Source organism: Taudactylus pleione, unplaced genomic scaffold, assembly GCF_031769625.1.
Source record: "Taudactylus pleione unplaced genomic scaffold, aTauple2 ptg000117l, whole genome shotgun sequence".
NCBI classification, from domain to species: Eukaryota; Metazoa; Chordata; class Amphibia; order Anura; family Myobatrachidae; genus Taudactylus; species Taudactylus pleione.
Window position 1 is genome coordinate 1681711 of NW_028284519.1, and position 21698 is coordinate 1703408.

Below are 21698 nucleotides of genomic sequence, written 5' to 3' on the forward strand. Positions count from 1 at the left end.
TATATTTGTGTGTGTATGTATATATATTTGTGTGTGTGTGTATGTATATATATATATATATGTATATTTATATCATGTGTATATATATCTCCTGTGTATATATATATATATGCTATATTTCGGCAGCATGGCATCGTCGTACATGATATCATCTGATTGATTGTGCAGCACGGCCAACCAAAAGATTTTGCATGCAACCACTGGAGTGCGCAAATCTGGAATACACACTGCACAATATGCCCAGTTTGTGCAGATGTGTACCCACAGTAAAGTCGGATACAAATTAAGCGATATGTGGCCAAATCCTGCAGATCGGAGCGGCATATCAGGCACATCGGCCACTGTGTACCCACTATGTTGCTGACGATGCGCGCTCCAAATGCAGCATGGCCCCCGTCGTCGCTGCTGGCATCGGTAAGTATGTATGCACTTATTAGTCCCGTCGCTAACAAGGTCGGTACACACTAGACATAGTCTAGTGTGTACCAGCCTTAATAGTGAATACTTTCGGCCCAGCTGCTGAGAGCTATGTCATGCTATATCATGCTCCTATAGCTGCTGAGAGCTATATCATGCTAGACACGCCCCAAAAGAGGTGCAACCATACCCCCAACATGCTGTGGCCACACCCCCTCCAGGGGGGCCCCGGGAGGTTACTGTACTGGGGCCCAGGAATTCTCTTGGCAGCCCTGTATACTGACCACCAGATTGGATTCCTTATACATGCAGATAATCTCCACCTTGGGATATCTTATTTGGACACAGGATTTTTTTTCCTAAATAGAGAATAAGTGAGCTCATCACTACATCTGAAGGTTCTCTTGAGTATTTGGGACACTGGCCCTGATTCAGAGCCGGACGCTCTGACACAGCGCTCGCTCTGAATCAGTTGCCACCCACAGCTAATGCGAGCGGCCAGGATGATGACCATCACGACCATCGGGCTTGCGACGAGACCCTTCTGGTAGGGTCTCATGGCCGCAAGCCCCATAGAGCTTTCGGCTCAAACAGAGCTGAAAGCTCTCCCACTGACATCACTTGTGATGTCAGTGGGGCCGCCCCCAGACGGTAGGCGTTCTCATGGGATTGCCCGTCGCTATCCGGGTCTAGCGCATGCGCACGACGGAGCCGGCTCAGTGCTTGCGACCGGGTCTGAATCAGGCCCACTATCCCTATTAGATCTTGCTCTATAAAACTGTTTTTTAAACCCCACAGAGTGGCTCTACTCATCTACATATTATATAACTATACCTGTGTGTACTGAAGAATTGTTATTGATATACCAAGATCTAATTATATATATAGAATTGCAATACACATGCTAATATACAGTAGTTACAGTTATGGAGAAATTAAGATCCGCAATATACATGTGACAGAATTTTTAAATGAAGGGGTCCTGCATAGTACGGACCAGAATTTTTAGTATAGTAGCCAAAAAGAATGAGGGCCATGCTAGAGAGAGCTTACAATCAACTGGGAATAAATTGAAGTAGTCGCACAAGGGGGTGACATGAAGAGGGTAAGGATTTGGGGAGGAGGTGGGAAGGGTAACTACTCTCATATCCTCAAGGGCAGTATTAATTAAATAGAAATAAAATAGCATATTTTACTATAAGCATAGCTTTATTCTAAAACATTATAATGAATAACTAGATATGTGATACCCCAAAACAGGACATCACTTCATCATTTATAATAATGTTTTAATGTAAAACTGCTTTCTTGAAGGAACAGGGGAGTTACATACCAGACTAACCCATCCCCCCACACATATACAGACACCTGATGCAGCTGTGGGGGAGGAGCCTCAAGACTGCCATAAGAGAGAGAGGAAATGGAGGGAACTACCTAAGGCTTAAGCAAAGCCCTGAGAGGTGACAGCCAGAGAGCCCTGATCTGACAGAGGATGGAGATTCCCAGGAGTGGGAGCAGGACCTGACAGATTTAGGAGGATCAGGTCTGTGATGATAATACTGCCCTGCACTCCTCACATAGAGTAACAGAGATTCAGGATGCCACTTGTGACAGAGGATACATATTAAGCCCTGGCAATTACCACAGACATCATCTGAGAGAAATTGTATAATCTTAATAAAATAAGTACTTCTGTGACAGCACTGAGGACAGACAGTAATGGCTGACAGGCTATGCACTTATACAGGCAGCACATACAGCTCTAACCAGTAACTCCAGGAATACCCTCATCTGACAACTACAGTGACCTAATACAGGATTACTACCTACTGTAATGAGCTTACTGGATGCTACTATTCAATCAACTCCATAGTAATGAATAAGTGCACCATGGTAGCATGGCCATGCGCATAGAGAGACTCATAATGGGTAATTAGAATGTGTGAGAAGGTAAATGAAAATTGTTGCTTCATGTAAATTGCAATGTCCTATACCCCTATTTAGGGCCGTGTAGGGTGAGCCATTAGGAGAGGCTTTTGGTGATAGTAATAATGAGAATACATATAGAGGTATTTATTGCTTAACTTTGTGATATTAAATTATATTTACTGAGGAGAAACACACAGAGCAGCAGCTGCCGACGGGAGGAGGAGGTGAGTACACTGCGCCAGGAGGAGGGGGTGGAGGGTGTGCTGGCTTGGGGACAGCAGCGCCGTAGAAGAGTGGGCCGGCCTGGGGGACATTGCAGCGCAGGGGGAAGAGGGTGGAGTAGCGCCAGCGCGGAGAGTCACTGCAGCGCCGGAAGAGCATGGGCCTCCCAGGGAATACTACAGCGCCGGGGGAAGGGGGTGGAGTAGCGTCAGAGTGGGGAGTCACTGCAGCACCGGAAGAGCATGGGCCTGCCTGGGGACTCTGCAGTGCAGGGGGAAGGGGACCCAGCCGTGCCGGGAGAAGATAAAGTGGCGCTGCTTGCCAGTCGGGAAGATCACGCAGGCTGCCCGATCACTGCTGGCCACAGTGATCGAGATATAATGGAGCCGCGCGGGAAGGGGGGTGCCGCCGGATACCCGATCACTGTGGCCAGCAGTGATCAGGACACACTGGAGGGGCAGCTACGGGTGCAGAGGGACCAGCAGGTCCCTCTGATGTTGGCAGCTGTGGGAAGATTAGCTTCCCGCAGCCACCCAGTGGTCATTCCTGACTGGTTGTATCAGATACGACTATGTCAGTTAAAGCCCAGTCTGGTATGGTCGTATCTGATACGACCATGCCAGGCAAGTGGTTAACAAACCTATTACATTGATGCTGGATTAGCTGTATTTAATGCAAACAGGTTTTATTACTTGGGAAGCGATCCAGTCAAATAAAACAGAATTTTCCTTTATTGACCTGTGTGATTCTTGGGTCTGGGGTCAGGTTACCTTCACCTCTCTGCCAAGGAAGAACCTGTTACGTTTGAAGGAACCTACCCGAAATACTGGATAACGAAGGTGGGTGTCACAGATATATATTATTGGAATATATCAGTTATACCAGTTTTATCTAGAGGTTTTCATGCTTATGTTCACAATAAATGTAAATCTGACAATTATTTTTATTTCACTTACAACCATAATGGACTATGTTTCTGCCAGGTCATTTCCATTACAAGAAACTTATTTTTCCTTTCTCCAAATGGTGTAATATGAGATGCAAATGCCAGTGTAATAAGAATTACATTGGTAAGTAGTGGGGTTAGGGGGAGGGTTAGGGTTAGGCACTAGGGGGGGGGGACTAGGTTTACCCACTAGGGGGGAGGGCTAGGGTTAGCAACTAGGGGGAGGGTTAGGGTTAGGCACTAGGGGGGAGGGCTAGGTTTACAGTGCCGGGTTGTATACGGGTTGTATAAATGCAAAGTCAAGGGGAAAGTGAGAGCAGTCACAATAACACAAAGCACTTACGGTACTGCCAGATGTTTCCTTGGCATAGAGATCACGGAGGGCAATTTATGCCGCAAACCCCTAAAAGAGAAAACAGACACCATAGTACCTAAATGACTCCATGAGAACATTATACGACTTAGGGGTCTATTTACTAAGCAGTGATAAGAGACCGAGTGAAAAGTGATAAGTAAATGATAAGGTGCCAGCCAATCAGCTCCCAACTGCCATCTCACAGGCTGTGTTTGAAAAATGACAGTTGGGAGCTGATTGGCTGGCACCTTATCACTTTTCATTCTGTCTCTTATCACTACTTAGTAAATAGACCCCTTAATGAGGTTGATTCACTTTATTAGGACACTGTCCTCATTTTATACTCATGAGTTATTCTATATTATTATACAGAAATATAAATATATTACAATGATATTTAAGTAAAATGTAATATGCTCTATGACAGTTACTGAGATGCAAAGATTAGTATATGAATGGGATCCATAACTAGATATTATGGCAGAGCTGTAACTAGACATTGTGGTGCCTTGTGCGAGAAGGAGCATCGGTACCCTCCCCCACCCCCCCACACCATGTCATATTTTGATATTACTGTTAGTTTGCAACACTGAAGGGGCCATGGCAAATTATACTGTACCAGTCTGGTCCTGGGGCTCTTGGCTGTTATTATTGTTTGTCCCCATTTTGTGTGTTTAAATGCTTGAAGGTATGTATATAGGGCCTGATTCAGCTTGTATCACAGTTGATAATACATATGCAATCGGCCGATTGTTGCATTCTGTGAATGCGTACGTATCACAGTGCGTTTGCCGTCCACTGGGATCGGGACTGCGATCGCAGAGGCTATGCAGACCCATCTAAAAAGTGATTGACAGGAAGTGCCGTTTCTGGGTGGTGACGGGGGGTGGTCGGGGAAATGCTGGCGTTCCAGTGCGGTCACACGCTGTTTCAGGGGAGTGCATAAATTAGTCACAGCGAAGCCATATGCAGCCTGAGGCCTCATAACTTGCATCAGGGGTGTCTTAAGAGAGGAGGGGGCCCATGTGCACTCCCCATGTGGGGCTCCCTCCTCTCTCCCCGATGGCCGGCAGCCGACTGATGTGGCTTGCCAGCCACCAGAGTATTGGTAGACTCTGGGCACTAGAGCAGCCATTTTCTGGCATTCTGTGCATGCGCAGTAGACTCTGGTCACTAGAGTGTGCCCGGAGTCTACTGCACGTGCGCAGAACACTGGAAAAATGGCCGTGGTGTCCATTTTCCGGTGTTCTGAGCAGCGCTGACACCCAACTAATATGGGTGCAGGTTGTGTGGTGCAGGGCACCGCTGGACCCGGGGGCCCGTGTGCCCTGCACATACTGCACCCATAATAAATACGACACTGGACGTGAACCCCTTAGTGTTAGGGACTGCTGGTAACAGAGAAGCCGTGACGTGGCCCAGCAGCCTCCCATGTATTTGCAAATGCATGCAACTAATATCTCTGAGTTTCTATGACCATATAGTCTTCATATATTGTTGCAGGTATTATTCAGTGTGCTGAGGTACAATAGGGGGTTAAATCCCCCTCCTTTTTCTACTGTGTGGAATAATGTAAGTCACTATACCAGAGACGTTTGACTAGTGTATTGCCTTATGGAGGAGCAAGGACAAAATCCAGGTACGGGAAGGGAGGGGGTGCAAAATTGTTGCCTTGCATCGGGTGACAGATATCCTAGTTTCGGCCCTGGTTCCAGTGAGTCCCTGAAACTGCTGCATACATACTATACATTATATATAATAGCTTTACTATAGGTAAAATGGTATAACTGTCAGTATGAGGGTACTTTGATACTTGTAACCTATTTACCTGTTGTGACTGTGCACTGGAGTCCAGTGTGTCAAAGTGACACTCACACTGGGCCCTTCTATGTAGGATATGGCGCTGGACCTGTCATGCTGCCTGCCGCTGCCGCCATGCCCTGCACGCCCATGTTCCAACTTCCAACAAACAGCTTCTCTTGGAACTGTGGGAGCATGATATCTCTCCCGTCATTGCATATGGGTTAGGAGGTGGAGCAACCTGAGAGTGACAGGCAGGGACAGCAGCTACAGTAAAATAGCCAGGTGCACCGTTACTAATACATAGTAGTGGGCGCCCAGTGGCATACAGATCAGGCAGCCGATTCTGCCCTCAGGGCATGTTACACCCTAGTTACGGCCCTGTTATGGTATATGATTAATATTTAAATAGAACTAGCTAAAAATATTTTATAATAATCTATTCTTATCTATAACTAACACTGGTTTTCATTATGTTCAATTTCCCATTGTTACATATTGTTCATGCGATATCAGCACAAAGTACCTACGTACATCTCATAAGAACAATGTCCCTGGAACTGAGCCTGTTGTCCTTCCAGTCCAGCCCTATGGAAAATAATAATACAGAAATAATACAGTTACTATTGTGTCTGGTATATGTTGTGCATCAGTTATTCAATGGATTATATCTTGTAAGTATAAAACACTATTTGTTCATATTGTTCCCAGGTCATCTGCATTCCAGTCCTATGTAATATACACCCCTCCTTTACAGCATATCCCAAGGCAGTCTTTGTTTTATATATATATTGCACAGCTGAAAAGACCAGCATATGTACACACGTCCCAACTGTCCCAGAATGGTAACTTGCGGGGTAACTACAATTTTTATTGCTGCGATAAACTGTGATGTAGATTGTTAGTGCACAACTATGATAAACAGACCCTTAAACTTTTAATTACATGGTACAACAATACCTGGAGGATGAGTCTCAGCTAAAAATTGTTTGCTCTGGCGCCTTCAGGGATCTTGTGGGCCAGACTCAGATGGTGCGCCTTCACCTGCAGGAGGAAGGGTGACAGCAGAGAGTTACAGTAGTTACTGGGCACCGGCACACTCAGAGAAAACAGGGAGACAGGAGATTATGGATAAGTAACCTACGTATCCTCACAGACATGTAATACAACAGGTTTATCATTTATGACTGATTGAGCCTGTAGTAGATATTTTTAACATTTTAAATGGTAGCTGAATTTCTAATAGAATTTCAGTATTTAATTCTATAATACTACAATGGATGACTAGATATATTATATATAATTGGAATACATTTGTTGTACTTAACATGGGTGTTTTGTCGCGAGAACTGGCATTCTCTGACTAAAGTGCTGGCTGCAAGGCTGTTAGCACTCTTTTGTCGGGTTTCTCCTTGCACCCCCAGGAGCGTGCGAGAAAAAATCCTTTCGTCGGGCCAAACATCAGGCTGAATTGATTAGATCTGGTAGCTCCCTCCCAGGGCTTTTTATTATCGCTTTGATTTAAATTGCGGCCATGGACTTGATCACTACCAATTATTTTTATTTAATTTACAATAAGATATAAATGTCAGTGTAATAAGCATTGCATTGTATGACAAAGAAATATATAAATACTAGGACATAAGGAAAAGGTAAGTAATCACAATGACACTAAAATCACTTACCTCAGGTACTGGCAGGTGTTTTCTTGGCCTAGGGACCACGGCCTCAGGTACTGCCAGGTGTTTTCTTGGCCTAGGGACCACTGCCTCAGGTACTGCCAGGTGTTTTCTTGGTCTAGGGACCACAGGGTGCAGTTTATGCAGCGAAGCCCTAAAAAGAGAAAACAGACACATTTATACCTAAAGAACTAGATGAGTATGTAACAATAGCTAAGATTAGTACAATATAATAATATACCCATAGTATTATGGTGTATTATGTAGTGTTCCCTCTAGCTCCGGTGGGAGGCAGGGCGCCGGAGCTAGAGAGGGCATGCCCGTGCGCGACCGAGAAGGGGGTGTGGTCATCGGAAAAGGGGGCATGTCTATAAGACGCGTCCCCTTTTCGTCACACTTGGGGGCGTGCCCGGCACTTACAGACACGCCGGGCAGCCCCCAAGCCCTGCAGAGAGGGAGAATAGATGCCGGGTGCATGCGCCCGGCGTCTATTCTCCGGCGGCGACTGGGTCACCGCATGTTTCTCCACCTGCGGGACACTGCGTCCCGCGGGTGAGAACGGCTCCCGCAGGCTGTGAGGGCAGGGCGCTTTTTGCCCTCCTCCTGGAGGGCAGGGCGCCGCGCCCCGCTAAAACAGCCTAGCGGGAACGCTATTATGATTAACATTTATATAGTAATAGCTAAAGAATACTTCATCACAATCTATTATTATCTATAAATGACACTAATTTTTATAATTTGACATTTCTATCCATAAATCGCATTGTTACTTATTGTTCATGTGATATCTGCACAAAGTACTTACTCAAAGTGTCTCATAGGAGCAGTGTTACTGGAACTGGGGGCTTTGTCCTTATGGTCCTTATGGGCTGGCTCTATGGAAAAGAATACAGAAATAGTACAGTTACTACGTCTGGAATATGTTTTGCATCAGTTAGTCAATGGAATATAGTTTGGAAGTGTAAACCCCTATTTGTTCTTATTGTTCTGTTCCTGGGTCAGTTGCTTCCTTTGCCTAATCTGTAACTGTAAACACCAGCATATGTATATACCTCCCAACAACCCAGCATGGTAACCTGTGGTGCAACTACAATCTGTATTGCTGTGATAAGTGGTGATGCAGATTGTTAGTGTACAACTATGATAAACTGACTCCTCAATCTTTTCATTACAAGAAACCAGAATACCTGGAGGACGAGGGTCTTTCAGCTGCACTTTGTCTTCTCTTGCAGCCTCAGGAATTTTGTGGGGGGCACAAACATGGTTCCTCTCCACCTGCAGGAGGAATGGTAAATAGCAGAGAGTAAGTCATTGGGCACTGGCACACTCAGAGAAAACAGGGAGACAGGAGATTATGGATGGGTAACCTAGGTGTCCTCACACTGGGACCTATTCATCAACCGATAAATGGCCTGGTAACCATGCGGAAATGCTTGTTTCCATATATTTAGGCTATTCATCATCAGGGGTCCCAAATGGACCACTTGATATTCAGCAAACTCCTGAAAGTTTTAGAGTTTGCTTCCGAGAACAAGCGCCATCTTTCAGTTTTCGGAGTTTGCTGAATACCAAGGGGATCCTATTGGACCCCTTGAAGGTGAATGGCCTGGTAACTTAAATATGCAGAAACTAGTGTTTCCACATGGTTACCGGGCCATGTATCGTTTGATAAATAGGCCCTTAAACTTTTAATTACATGGTACAAGAATACCTGTGGGACGAGTCTCAGCTGTACATAGATTTTTCTGGCACCCTCAGGGATCTTGTGTGTCAGACTCAGATGGTGCGCCTTCACCTGCAAAAGGAAGGGTGACAGCAGAGAGTTACAGTAGTTACTGGGCACCGACACACTCAGAGAAAACAGGGAGACAGGAGATTATGGATGGATAACCTACGTGTCCTCACACAGACAGGTGTAGCTTTTATGACTGATTGAGCCTGTAGTAGATATTTCTAACATTTTAATTGGCAGTTGAATTTCCAATAGAATTCCAGTATTTAATTATATAATACTACAATGGATGACTAGATATATTATATATAATTGGAATACATTGTTTTACTAGTTTTATCTGGAGGTTTTTCATGCCTTTGTTCACATTTCTTAGTTTTATATATTTAGCTTATCTTATTGTCCGCGATTCAATTCAGCGCACTGTTAAGTCGGAGAATGGTGGTTCTCACGACTTAACATGGATGTTTAGTCACGAGAACCGGCATTCTCCAATTAAAGGCCGGCCGCAAGGCTGTTAGCGCTCTTTTGTCGGATTTCTCCTCGCACCCCCAGGAAGGTGTCAGAAGAAATCCTTTAGTCGGGCCAAACATCAGGCTGAATTGAAAAGCTCTGGGAGCTCCCTCCCGAGGCTATTCATCATCACTTTGAATTTGCCAGATAGATGATGGCCGTTTAATATGTATGAGCGAACATCATCTAAATATATATCTGCAGATCACTCAATCTGTAGATATATTTTTCAGGTCTGTACTTTAGTTACTGGGCACCGGCACACTCAGAGAAAACAGGGAGACAGGAGATTATGGATGGGTAACCTACGTGTCCTCACAAAGACATGTAATACCACAGGTATAGCTTTTATCACTGATTGAGCCTGTAGTAGATATTTTTAACATATTTTACTTGGCAGCTGAATTTTTAATAGAAAGTAAAAGGATACATTCCAACCAATCTTCTAATAAAACTGATTTTGAATGTTCATAATGTTTGTTTTACTTTTATTTAATAGTAAATCACTTGTTCCACCACAGTTATACCCAGTAACATAGATAAATATGCCGTTACCCCTTTGGGGCTGCTCACCAGTGTTCTGATGTACTTGGCCTTGCTCCCGTAGGTGAGTGTGCTGCGAGAGTCTTCATAGGCAGCATCCGCAGGGCTGATGTGTGTGATCATCACCATTCTGATCCTGCCACTCAGTGCTCCCTGTGATAGATAAAGCTCTGGTTATAGGGGAGATCACTGAGGAATCCTTACACAGTGTAATGAGCAGTTTAAAGATCTACTATTATTTTATGCTATGTTTGTGAGAAACAAATGATTGCACTAATTACTAATATCATGGTTGATTGCAGCTTTTATCTGAGCTAAAACAACAGAACATAGTGTTAGAAACAATATTCCTGATGACGGGTTTAGGCATAGATGCTATGGCCACATCCCCTGTACACAGGACCTCAGCATTTACAATGAGCTTTGGCCACACCCCCATACACTAGACCACACACCCCTTTAGTACCAGGGCATAATAAAGTCTCTTAATAACCCTGTTTGATAACTCACATTCATATTCCTAAATGCTTATATCCCAAAAAGCTACCTAAGACGTGACTAATGCTACTTATATATCAGCCATGGGTATATCCATGGGCTTATTAAGAGATGTCAGTTCGCAGGCGGCAGATTTGGAGAGAGGAAGGGGAGTGAACATGGACCCCCTCCTCTCTCCCCGGCCCCCTCCTCTCGCCCCAGCTGCTGTCAGCGAACTGACAGCAGCAGTAGGCTCTGGGCACTAGAGTGTGCCCGGAGTCTACTGCGCATGCGTAAAACACCAAGAAAATGGCACATCAGCTATTTTCCTGGTGACTTCCTACTGCACATGCACAAATAGTGCTACTTCGTGGGGCTTAGGAGTAAGTATTTTTAAGTATAAAAAAAAATGGGTGCAGGGTGTGCAGTGCGGCCATCCCCTAAACCGCACACCCTGCACCCATTATAAATAAGCCCCTGGGTATATAATGGGTGCAGGGCACATGGGTTACATGTCAAGTGGTCTCACACCACACCCTGCATAACTTATACTTAACACTCTGCATTTTTTGTAATAACCAATGTAGTCACAGGGAAAATGACATGGGTGCCATATTTCCACATAACCAGTAGAGAAAGCCCAGTGCCTGAGTATAATTAGTGCATGTGCCTGTAAGAGAATGGGGAGGCCTGCTTGGAGACTGCATACGAGGCCCTTCTCTCTTATCACTGTCCCTGACATCATTGTATTGTCATATGTGTGTAGGAAATCTCATAGTAATAATATACCTTCAGCAGTCAGGTCAATTTGCTGTCCCGATAGTTGATATGGCTGCCCGGTCTCTTGTGTAGCGCCATAATGCAGTTCCTTAGGGCCAAAAGGGAGCGGTTTATATAGCCACTTTCTTTGAAGGTTTGGCCAGTGTTCTTAGTCTGATATAGAAACAGAAAAGATAATGAAGACACATCTGACTTCAGTCACAGTGTGGTTGTGGTACAAACACAAACTCTTATATGATAAAACTAATTACACTATTTACTTAAATTGTGTCCCAAGACAGTGACTCCCATTCACCTTAGTTTTAGTTAGTGATATTGTCCGAAAATGCTTTTCTTACTGCATGTAATTTATTCCAAGCTACTAAAGAAAAAAATTAATTCCATTATTAGTATCAATAATTTTATACTTGTTTATGTTATTAATTAAAAAATTACTTTAATCAAAATGATATATAATTTGTTATGAGTAACAGATTGGGAATCACCGCTCTAAGGGGAGAAAGGCCACGCTTAGGGAGTACTACAGACATGAGAAAAAAGAGCTATGAAAGGCTCTGTTATAACTCCACTACAAAAAAATGCAAAAACAAATTACAACATCATAAGAGCTTTAATGAAAGGAAAGAGCTTACTTTACATGCCACCTCAGAATACAGTACAAGGACTACTCTAGGACTACTTAGCTCTCTGATAATTATACACATAATGGATGTTATTTACGTTGCACAGTGCAAGATAGCTTTCACTCTAGCTCCGGCAGCAGGCAGGGCGCCGGAGCTAGAGAGGGCAACCTTATGCGCGCGTCCGAAAAGGGGGCGTGGTCATGAAAAGGGGGCATGTCTATAAGATGCATCCCCTTTTCGTCATACTTGGGGGCGTGCCCGGCGCTTACGAACATGCCAGGCAGCCCCCGAGCGCTGCAGAAAGGGAGAATAGATGCCGGGCGCATGCGCCCGACGTCTATTCTCCGGCGGAGAAACCGCATGTTTCTCCACCCGCGGGATACTGCGTCCCGCGGGTGAGAACGGCACCCGCAGGCTGTGAGGGCAGGGCACTTTTTGCCCTCCTCCTGTAGGGCAGGGTGCTTTTTGCCCTCCAGAAGGAGGGCAGGGCGCCCCGCCCCGCTAAAACAGCCTAGCGGGAACGCTACAAGAGCAGCTTTGGTCTCGCCATGTGCCTCAATTTCTGCGAGCAGGGTGATAACTAGCTATGGACCACCAGTGCCACCCCATGGCCCTTTCTCCTGGCTAGCAGGGTGCCTGGAACCTTGCAGTCAGGATAGCTGCTGCAGCACCCATGGAGCATCCTGCGCACACTTCAGATGGGCACCCTGCACAGTATATGCAATCCATCGGGCATCCTAAGGACACCCAGCCAGTGCTATGCTTATTGGAGCTGCCAACCACAGCCCCCCTGCATGACATAATTATGTTATACAGTACATGCAACATCATGACATGGTGCTCTCAGGGGGCCGGGGTAGCCCAGGGTGCAATTAGAAACATAGAAACATAGAATTTGGCAGATAAATACCACTTGGCCCATCTAGTCTGCCTTATTTATGGCTCTGTGTGAGAGTGCACCTAGATTTCCATCAGGGTTTAACTTTACCAAGCAAGGTTGCTGCGTTTGCAGAGGAGAGGAAGAATATAAAGGTGAAGGTGTCCCTAGCATAATATATATGGTGTTGGTGCACCGCTGCTTCTCATTGTACAGAGCAGACCTGGACCAAAATCTTGCACAGTGCACATCTGGAGATTGTTCTCTAGTTTGCACAGGCGTTCCCTTAGAGCGGATAGTAGGCACACACCCAGGAGTGCTCTGGGTGCACTATCTGTGCTCATTGGTGCAAAACCAAAGCATTTAGAATAGTGCAGCTTTAGTAACCTATATAACCTCCTGCCCCTCCTTTCCCTGACCACCCCTCCCCTTCTGTCTCGCCAACTCTGACATCCTTCTCCCCTGTTTATGGAGAGGAAGACAATTTGGAAGCTGCTCAATCACTTCAGTAATATCACTCAGGTGCATGTAAGGGAGGGGTTAGTCTATACAAGAAACAACAAAAAGTATTCCCCCAGCACTCAGAATGAAATCAGCAATAACATTTGAAAAACTACATGGTGGTAGATAATTCATAGATCTCAGTTGCATATATTTGCAAAGATATGGCTAAGCCTCCGGGCCGCGTCACGGCGTCTCTGATACCGGAGGTCCCTATCACTTGGTCAGAATCTGGGGTGCAGAACCCCAAAAAAGCCGGCGATAGCCAGCCACCCCAGCGAAGCACACTAGTGAGAGACTAAAGTGGTAGTATAGGATTAAAGGAAAAACTATGTGTTAATAAGTGAAGGTGTAATTAAAAAGCTAAGAAAAATATTTATATATATATATATATATACACAAAATATATTGGGAAGTGTAGAAGTGCTAAATAAAGTGTTAATGTGTGCCTCATCAGAGCAGCCCAGCCACACCAACCCCAAGGGGCACCGCACCCCAAACTCATCCCCAAAACTGATAACTATATCCAATTTGGGTAATATATGCCCAATATAAGGCCACATGATAATGGCACATACAAATATACCTGAATTGAGAGCTAGCTTACCTTGGAGTCACCCCTAAGTCCTCCTAATGGCACTACAAGAACCAGCACGCCCTCCTAACGCTGGTCCCATCTATGCCTCTCAATACAGAAATACAATTTGGAAGCTGCTCAATCACTTCAGTAATATCACTCAGGTGCATGTAAGGGAGGGGTTAGTCTATACAAGAAACAACAAAAAGTATTCCCCCAGCACTCAGAATGAAATCAGCAATAAGATTTGAAAAACTACATGGTGGTATGGAGAGGAAGTCATGGCCCTAATCTGGTCCTCCCCTCTTTCCACCTCCCCCTTGACCCTATCCCTTCCCATCTCCTCTGTTACCTGTTCCCATCTTGCCCACCTCCTCAATCTCTCCCTATCATCTGGCACTGTCCCTTCAGCATTCAAACATGCCCTTGTCTCCCCCATTCTTAAAAAACCTACCCTGGATCCTAACATACTCTCCAATACCGACCCATCTCTCTCCTCCCTTTTGCTTCCAAACTCCTTGAGCATATTGTTTACAACCGCCTTACCACCTTTCTTTCTTCCCACTCCCTCCTTGACTCATTTCAATCTGGCTTCCGTTCTCTCCACTCCACTGAAACTGCTCTCACGAAAGTCAGCAATGACCTCCTTGCTGCCAAATCCAAGGGCCACTACTCTCTGCTCATTCTCCTTGACCTCTCTGCTGCATTTGACACTGTAGACCACCCTATCCTCCTGCAAATCCTTCACTATCTTAGTTTCCGTGGCATTGCCCTCTCCTGGCTGTCCTCCTACCTCTCTGATCGTTCCTTCTCTGTCTCCTCTCAGGACTCCTCTTCCCCCCCACTTCCACTAACAGTAGGAGTTCCCCAATGTTCTGTTCTTGGACATCTCCTTTGCTCCCTATATACGTCCTCTCTAGGTGAACTCATTAACTTTTTTGACCTTCAATATCATCTCTATGCTGCTGATACTCAAATTTACCTTTCCACCCCTGACCTCTCCCCCTTGCTTCTTACCCCTATCTCCAACTGTCTCTCTGCTATCTCTTCATGGATGTCCCAGCGCTTTCTTAAACTTAATATATCTAAGACTGAGCTGATGATCTTCCCACCCTCTTCCATTACCTCACTTCCCACAATTTCTTTATCTATTGATGGCACAACTATCTCCTCTATCCCCAAAGTGTGCTGTCTTGGAGTTATTCAAGACTCCTCCCTCTCCTTTAAACCACACATTCAGCACCTCTCGCAGTTCTGCCACATCCACCTAAAAAATATTTCCAGGATTAGACCCTTTCTCACCCAGGATGCCACTAAAACCCTCATCCACTCACTGGTCATCTCCAGATTGGACTACTGTAACCTTCTCCTAGCTGGCCTCCCAGTCTCCCACCTCTCTCTGCTATAATTGGTCCTCAATGCTGCTGCTCACCTCATCTTCCTCTCCAGACGTTCTACATCTGCTTCTCTCCTTCAAGCCCTACACTGGCTCCCCTTCAGATACCAATTGAAGGTTCTTACACTCACCTACAAAGCCCTCACTAAATCCTCCTCCACATATATTTCTAACCTTCTCTCCCTTCACACTCCCGCCAGTCCACTTCGCTCAACAAATGCATGCCGCCTCTCTTGCCAACTGATTACTTCCTCCCACTCCCGCCTCCAAGATTTTGCCCGTGCTGCTCCCTACCTTTGGAACTCTCTCCTTCTCCCTATCAGGCTATCCACCTCACTGCATATCTTCAAACGGGCTCTCAAGACCCACTACTTCATCAAGGCCTTCCAGCTCTCATCCTAACCCACATAATACTCTCTCCTCACTATCTTCCCCTTCTGTGTCACGCCTGTCTGTCTGCCCCTCCCCTTTAGAATGTAAGCTCTCACAAGCAGGGACCTCTTCCCTCATGTGCTTCTCCTTACACTTTCATCTACTCCTTACTCCTCATAAGGGCACCTAACACATCTCTGCCAACTCCGTGCTGCTTATTGCGAGTGTTTTAATCACCATTGCAGCAATGTATATAATGTCCTTCACTGTACTGTAAGTTATTTGTTTTTCTTTGTTCACTTATTAGTTTTATGTATTCAAAATTATACTGGCAAGTGACTTGGCTGCTGGGCAAAAAATTGGATACCTGTATGTGAGTGTATGTGTGCGCGTGCATGTGTGTGTGTTAGAGTATACTGCATATACTATAAGCTGCAATGGGCCAGGGACTGGTGTGATAGACAAATATGCTCTCTGTAGAGTAGACAGTGAGAAAGCATAAACACTGCAGAAGGATAGCAAACACTTACGATATTTACATCTTTGGCATTGCAGGGGGAAATACAAAGAAATTATAATGATATGTAAAATAGAAGTGATACCTGGCATGCTCGCTCTGATCCTGCCAGGTCTACCATGTACAGCCGGCCCGTGCACACTCCATCACTGCTCGTCTGCTTTACGGTGACTTGTACAACAGCATGGGAGCGGGATGAGTTGTTATTGGCAGCTGTGGCTGCCTTAGTGCGGTGCTTATTCCCTTTCATCAGTAATGCGATGGCCTGAAAAAGAAAGTAATATAGATGCACCAACACTATTGTGGTTACACAAAACAAAGCATAAAGTTACACTCGCCCATGTGTTATAGCTACAGCAGGGTCACTACACCAGCGATCACATAGTCATGGGCTCTGCTTTTTCATTCACACATTAATAGGTTCTTTACAGACAGCAAACCTGTTTATATTAGTCTGTACTTATATAACCTATTGTCATTTGTATGCCCCTTGTTAACTGCTGCAGACCCCTTGTGATGCCTTGTAAATAAAAGATAATAATAATATAGACAGGGATGACTAGTGGTGAAGCATGGACATTGCATAAGGATAAGGGTAGCACAGACTAATGATAGTCACCTCTTCGGGACTGCTGGGGAAGAACTCAGCGATCCCTTCTATCCTGGTGTTGCCGTAGGGTCTCTGAGGGTCAAACTTCCAGAGGATGGTCTTAGCAGATCCCGAACGGTTTCATTGTAGACCTGGAAATGTAATGAAGTACTAATCAGTCTCTGCAATACAAGCACGACAAGTGTGTAATCCACATTTACTCTCTGGAAAGGGCTTGTGTTACTTGTGGTTCTCCAGATGCTGTATATCATGAAGAAAGTTTTTTTGTGGAATGTACATATAGGGCAGGGGCTCATCTTAGCTTTTAGTTCTACACCAGTCCCCATGAATTTAAAAAAAAGAAGAGTAGGGGGTCTCAGTTTCCCCCTCAAACTTTGTTATGGGGCCTGGTAATTGCTAGTTATGCCCAATTACATGTTATTATATGTAGAGGGATCACATACAGTTGGCCGCATATGTGCGTAGAATGTACATAAGGAGGACAAATAAAAAGCTTATTTCATGCATTTTTTTGGGCCAGAATCATCTCAAGATGCATCCAGCTGAAATGCAGCATTGCTGCAGGTGTATGTCAGGTGTAATAAGTATGTATAGCGCACAATAACACAGAGATGGAGTAGAGATGTGGATTGATAGTGTTAATAGTATATTATTAAGTAGCATTACCCTTTTTTTACACAATTAATAAATGAAGTGGCATGCCCCATATAGTGTACACAGATTGCAGATGAAATTAAATTATTTTAAATACTCTCTCCTTCTACCTGTTCCCATCTTGCCCACTCCTCAATCTCTCCCTCTCATTCTTAAACAACCTACCCTTGATCCTAGCACTCTCTCCAACTACCGACTCATCTATCTCCTCCCTTTTTCCCCAGACTCCTTGAGCGTATTGTTTACAATTGCATTACCACCCCCAAGGTTCTGTTCTTGGACCTCTCCTATTCTCCCTCTATAAATCCTCTTTAGGTGAGCTCATCAGCTCTTTTGGTCTCCAATATAATCTCTATGCTGATGATACTCAGATCTACCTCTCCTCCCCTGACCTCCCCCCTCTCTCCTCACTCGTATCTATAACTGTCTCTCTGCTATCCCTTTGCTTCTTAAACTTAATATGTCTAAAACTGAACTGATCATCTTCCCACCCTCCCACATAACCTCACGACCTATAATTTCATTAACTATTGACGGCAGAACCATCTTTTCTAGCTCCCAATTGTGCAGTCTTCAAGTTATCCTTGATCCTTCCCTCATATTCAAACCACGCATCCAGTACCTTTTGCAGGCCTGCCATTTCCATCTCAAAAATATCTCCAGGATCAGTCCCAATCTCACCCTGGATGCTAATAAGACCCTCGTCCACTCACTGGTCATCTACAGATTGTACTACTGTAACCTCCTCCTATCTGGCCTCCCTGACTACTGTCTCTCTCATCTCCAATCTGTCCTCAATGCTGCTGCCCAGCTCATCTTTCACCCCAAATGTACTACATCTGCCTCCCCTCTCCTACAAGCCCTTCTCTTTCAGAACCCAATTCAAGCTCCTCACACTCACTTATAAAGTCATCACCCATTCCTCTCCCAGTTACAACTCTGACCTAATTTCCCTTCACACTCCCATCTGTCCTCTTTGCTCCACTAATGAATGCTGCTTCTCCTGCTAACTGATTACTTCTTCCCATGACTGCCTCCTGGATTTTGCACATGTTGCTCCCTACCTCTGGAATGCTCTACCTCTCCCTGTCAGACTCTTCACCTCTCTACAAAACTTCAAACGGGCTCTCAAGACACACATCTTCATCAAAGCTTCCATCTCTCATCCTAACACTCTGTCCCATGCTCACTGTCTATCCCATCTGTGTCACCCCTGTCTGTCTGCCCCTACCATTTAGAATATAAGCTTCCACGAACAGGGCCCTCTTCCCCATGTGCTTTTCCTTCCCTTACTATTATTTACAGCACCTAACTCTTGACTTTTGCAACCGTGCTACTTATTTCAGTGTTATGACCGCTGTTGTAGCAATATTTATATAAAATGTATTTGTCCAGCATTGTCTTGTACTGTATGTCACTGTTTTCTTGTCTGCTCAAATGTTTGTGTACTTTGTTAGCGCTGTGGAACACTTGTGGCTCCATAAAAATAAAGGATAATAATAATAATAATAATAATACAACTGTTGTTACCTCATTCAAAACTGAAATGAGATGATTGTGTCCTGCAGTAGCCCTAGTGGTATCAATCAAGTAATGTAAATATATTGCCGTGACTCCATATAACAGCCGATGGGGTAGAAACACAATCAGCCAATCAGAGGACAGCGCTGCTAAAGGCCCCCATACATCAGCAATTGATTGCAGCAATCATGCAATTTGCAATCGATTGTGTATAATAATCTTTCCCTTTTTCAATCGATTGTGGCAATTCTGCAATCTGCAATCGATTGAAAAAGGGAAAGATTTTATACACAATTGATTGCAGATTGCACGATTGCTGCAATCAATTGCTGATGTAGGGGGCCTAAACAGTTATCATCACTCTGTGTAGGTGCATCCGGCCCTCCAGCACCGGCAATAGACACATTACCCAAAATCTGCCTTTGCATCATGTCTAATTGTGCTGCATTTTACTTGGCCTATGTATGCTCGCCTCTGCCTGTGCAGTATGTAAATGCATATTTTATGCAAACCCCCAGAGTTCCATCCACCTCTAAATAAGACACATAGAATATAAACCAAACACATATTCCTCACATATTTACCTCAGCATAGGACACTGACACTGAGAATTTATTCTGCCCTCTCTGCACCTTGATGGTCTTATATAGATCTTTCAGAGTGCGAAATATCACTCCGGGCTCATGGCCATTGCTCATCATAGTAAAGGTCTTCCCGGTGCCTGTGATAAATATAAAGGTATTAGGCATACACTCACTGATGTTACAATAAAGAATGGCAGATATGTAATTATACAATGTGTCAAGTCAGTAATGAGCAGTGACAGACATCATGTGACTAAGCCAATATTCATCAGGATGCTGCTCATCAGTTCACTCTCTCAGGGATCAGTGGCGTCACAAGGGGGGTGCGGTGGGTGCGGGCCGCAACGGTGGTCACCCTCTAAGGGGGTGACACCAAAATCCGACTCATCCCCGCCCCCCGCTCAGCAGAGCCTGCACTGCAGGGAGACGCCAGGCTGGAGAGGCGCTCTCCCTGCAGCAGCTGCTGAGACAGCTTTTACTTCTGCCGGCCGCCGCTGTGCCTGTCACGCTGAGACAGCCAGCGGCAGCCTACTATACAGTAAGTGGCAAGTGCGACTGTGGTCTTCATACAGTCCCCTCCATGTGGCGGGGGGGGGGGGGAGAGGAGCGCTAGAGGCACGGTGCTGATTACCTACTGTAAACAGTGTAAAGACGATCCAGCCTGACTGAAGCCGCCAGGGTGGATGGCAGCTGAGCTTCTGCTCCTCCTCTCTTCAGTGAATCAGCTCACTCCCTGCCTGACAGATCGTCATGCTGGGAGCAGGCAGGGACAGTCTACAAAACATTTGCCAGTTTACAAGTGTATTCAAATACTGTTGATTACACTTGAATACTGACAAGTAGTTTGTACACTGTCCCTGCTTCTTCCCAGCGTGACCCTCTGACCTCCCAGTCAGAGAGGATGAGAAGGAGCAGGGAGACAGCATACAGTGCAGCAGCAGCAGCCAGCACAGTGACTATGGTATAATGTATACAGTATGTGTAATGGGAAGTAACTAATTCAGTGAGGAGAGAGTGTCTATGCTGGGGATGGTGTATTAATGTATGTGCGTGGGTATACTCATTGTGTTTCTGTATGTATAAGGGGTGTATTCATGTTATGGGTTATATGTGGGTCAATGATGGTCTCTGCATTATCTGGCGGTTACTACGACACTCTGCATTATCTGGCGGTTACTACGACACTGCATTATCTGGCGGTTACTACAATGCTCTCTGAATTATCTGGCGGTTACCGTGACGCTCTCTGCATTATCTGGCGGTTACTACAATGCTCTCTGAATTATCTGGCGGTTACCATGACGCCATCTGCATTATCTGGCGGTTACTACAATGCTCTCTGAATTATCTGGCGGTTACCATGACGCTCTCTGCATTATCTGGCGGTTACTACAATGCTCTCTGAATTATCTGGCGGTTACCATGACGCTCTCTGCATTATCTGGCGGTTACTACAATGCTCTCTGAATTATCTGGCGGTTACTACAATGCTCTCTGAATTATCTGGCAGTTACCATGACGCTCTCTGCATTATCTGCCGGTTACTACAATGCTCTCTGAATTATCTGGCGGTTACCATGACGCTCTCTGTATTATCTGCCGGTTACTACAATGCTCTCTGTATTATCTGGCAGTCACTGTTACACTCTATGCAATACAATAGGGGGCATTACTTCTGGGGGTAATATTATAGGGGGCATTACCACTACCATTGTGGGCCCTATTAGGGGGCATTACTAATGGGGGCACTACTACAGGGAGCATTACTTTTGATGGCACTACTAATGGGGGCATTACTACTAGGGGCATTTCTACTGAGGGAATTAATAATGGGGTCACTACTATAGGGGGCACTACTATAAGGGGCATTACCACTACCGCTGGGGGCACTATTAGGGGGCATTACCACTGGGGACATTGCATAGGGGCACTGCATAAGGGGCACTACATACGGGGCACCACTACTGGGGGCATTGTGTAAATGTGTCTGCTGGACTGGTATTTGGGGAGAGTTTGCGGAGCTGCGCATCAATTTTTTTTTTTTTTTTGGTGGGGTGGGGGGGGGGTGTCACC

The 21698-nt window shown here is 45.2% G+C and overlaps 1 protein-coding gene across 1 annotated transcript in view; it reads left to right on the top strand.

The window, feature by feature from the left end:
* Nucleotides 1-1887: 1887 nt before the first annotated feature.
* SLC6A2 (solute carrier family 6 member 2) overlaps nt 1888-21698 on the top strand; it is a 338811-nt gene continuing 319000 nt past the window's right edge. The window contains exon 1 of the mRNA XM_088471851.1: nt 1888-1960. The gene's annotated coding sequence lies outside the window, so the exon portion shown is untranslated. The remainder of the gene's footprint in view (nt 1961-21698) is intronic.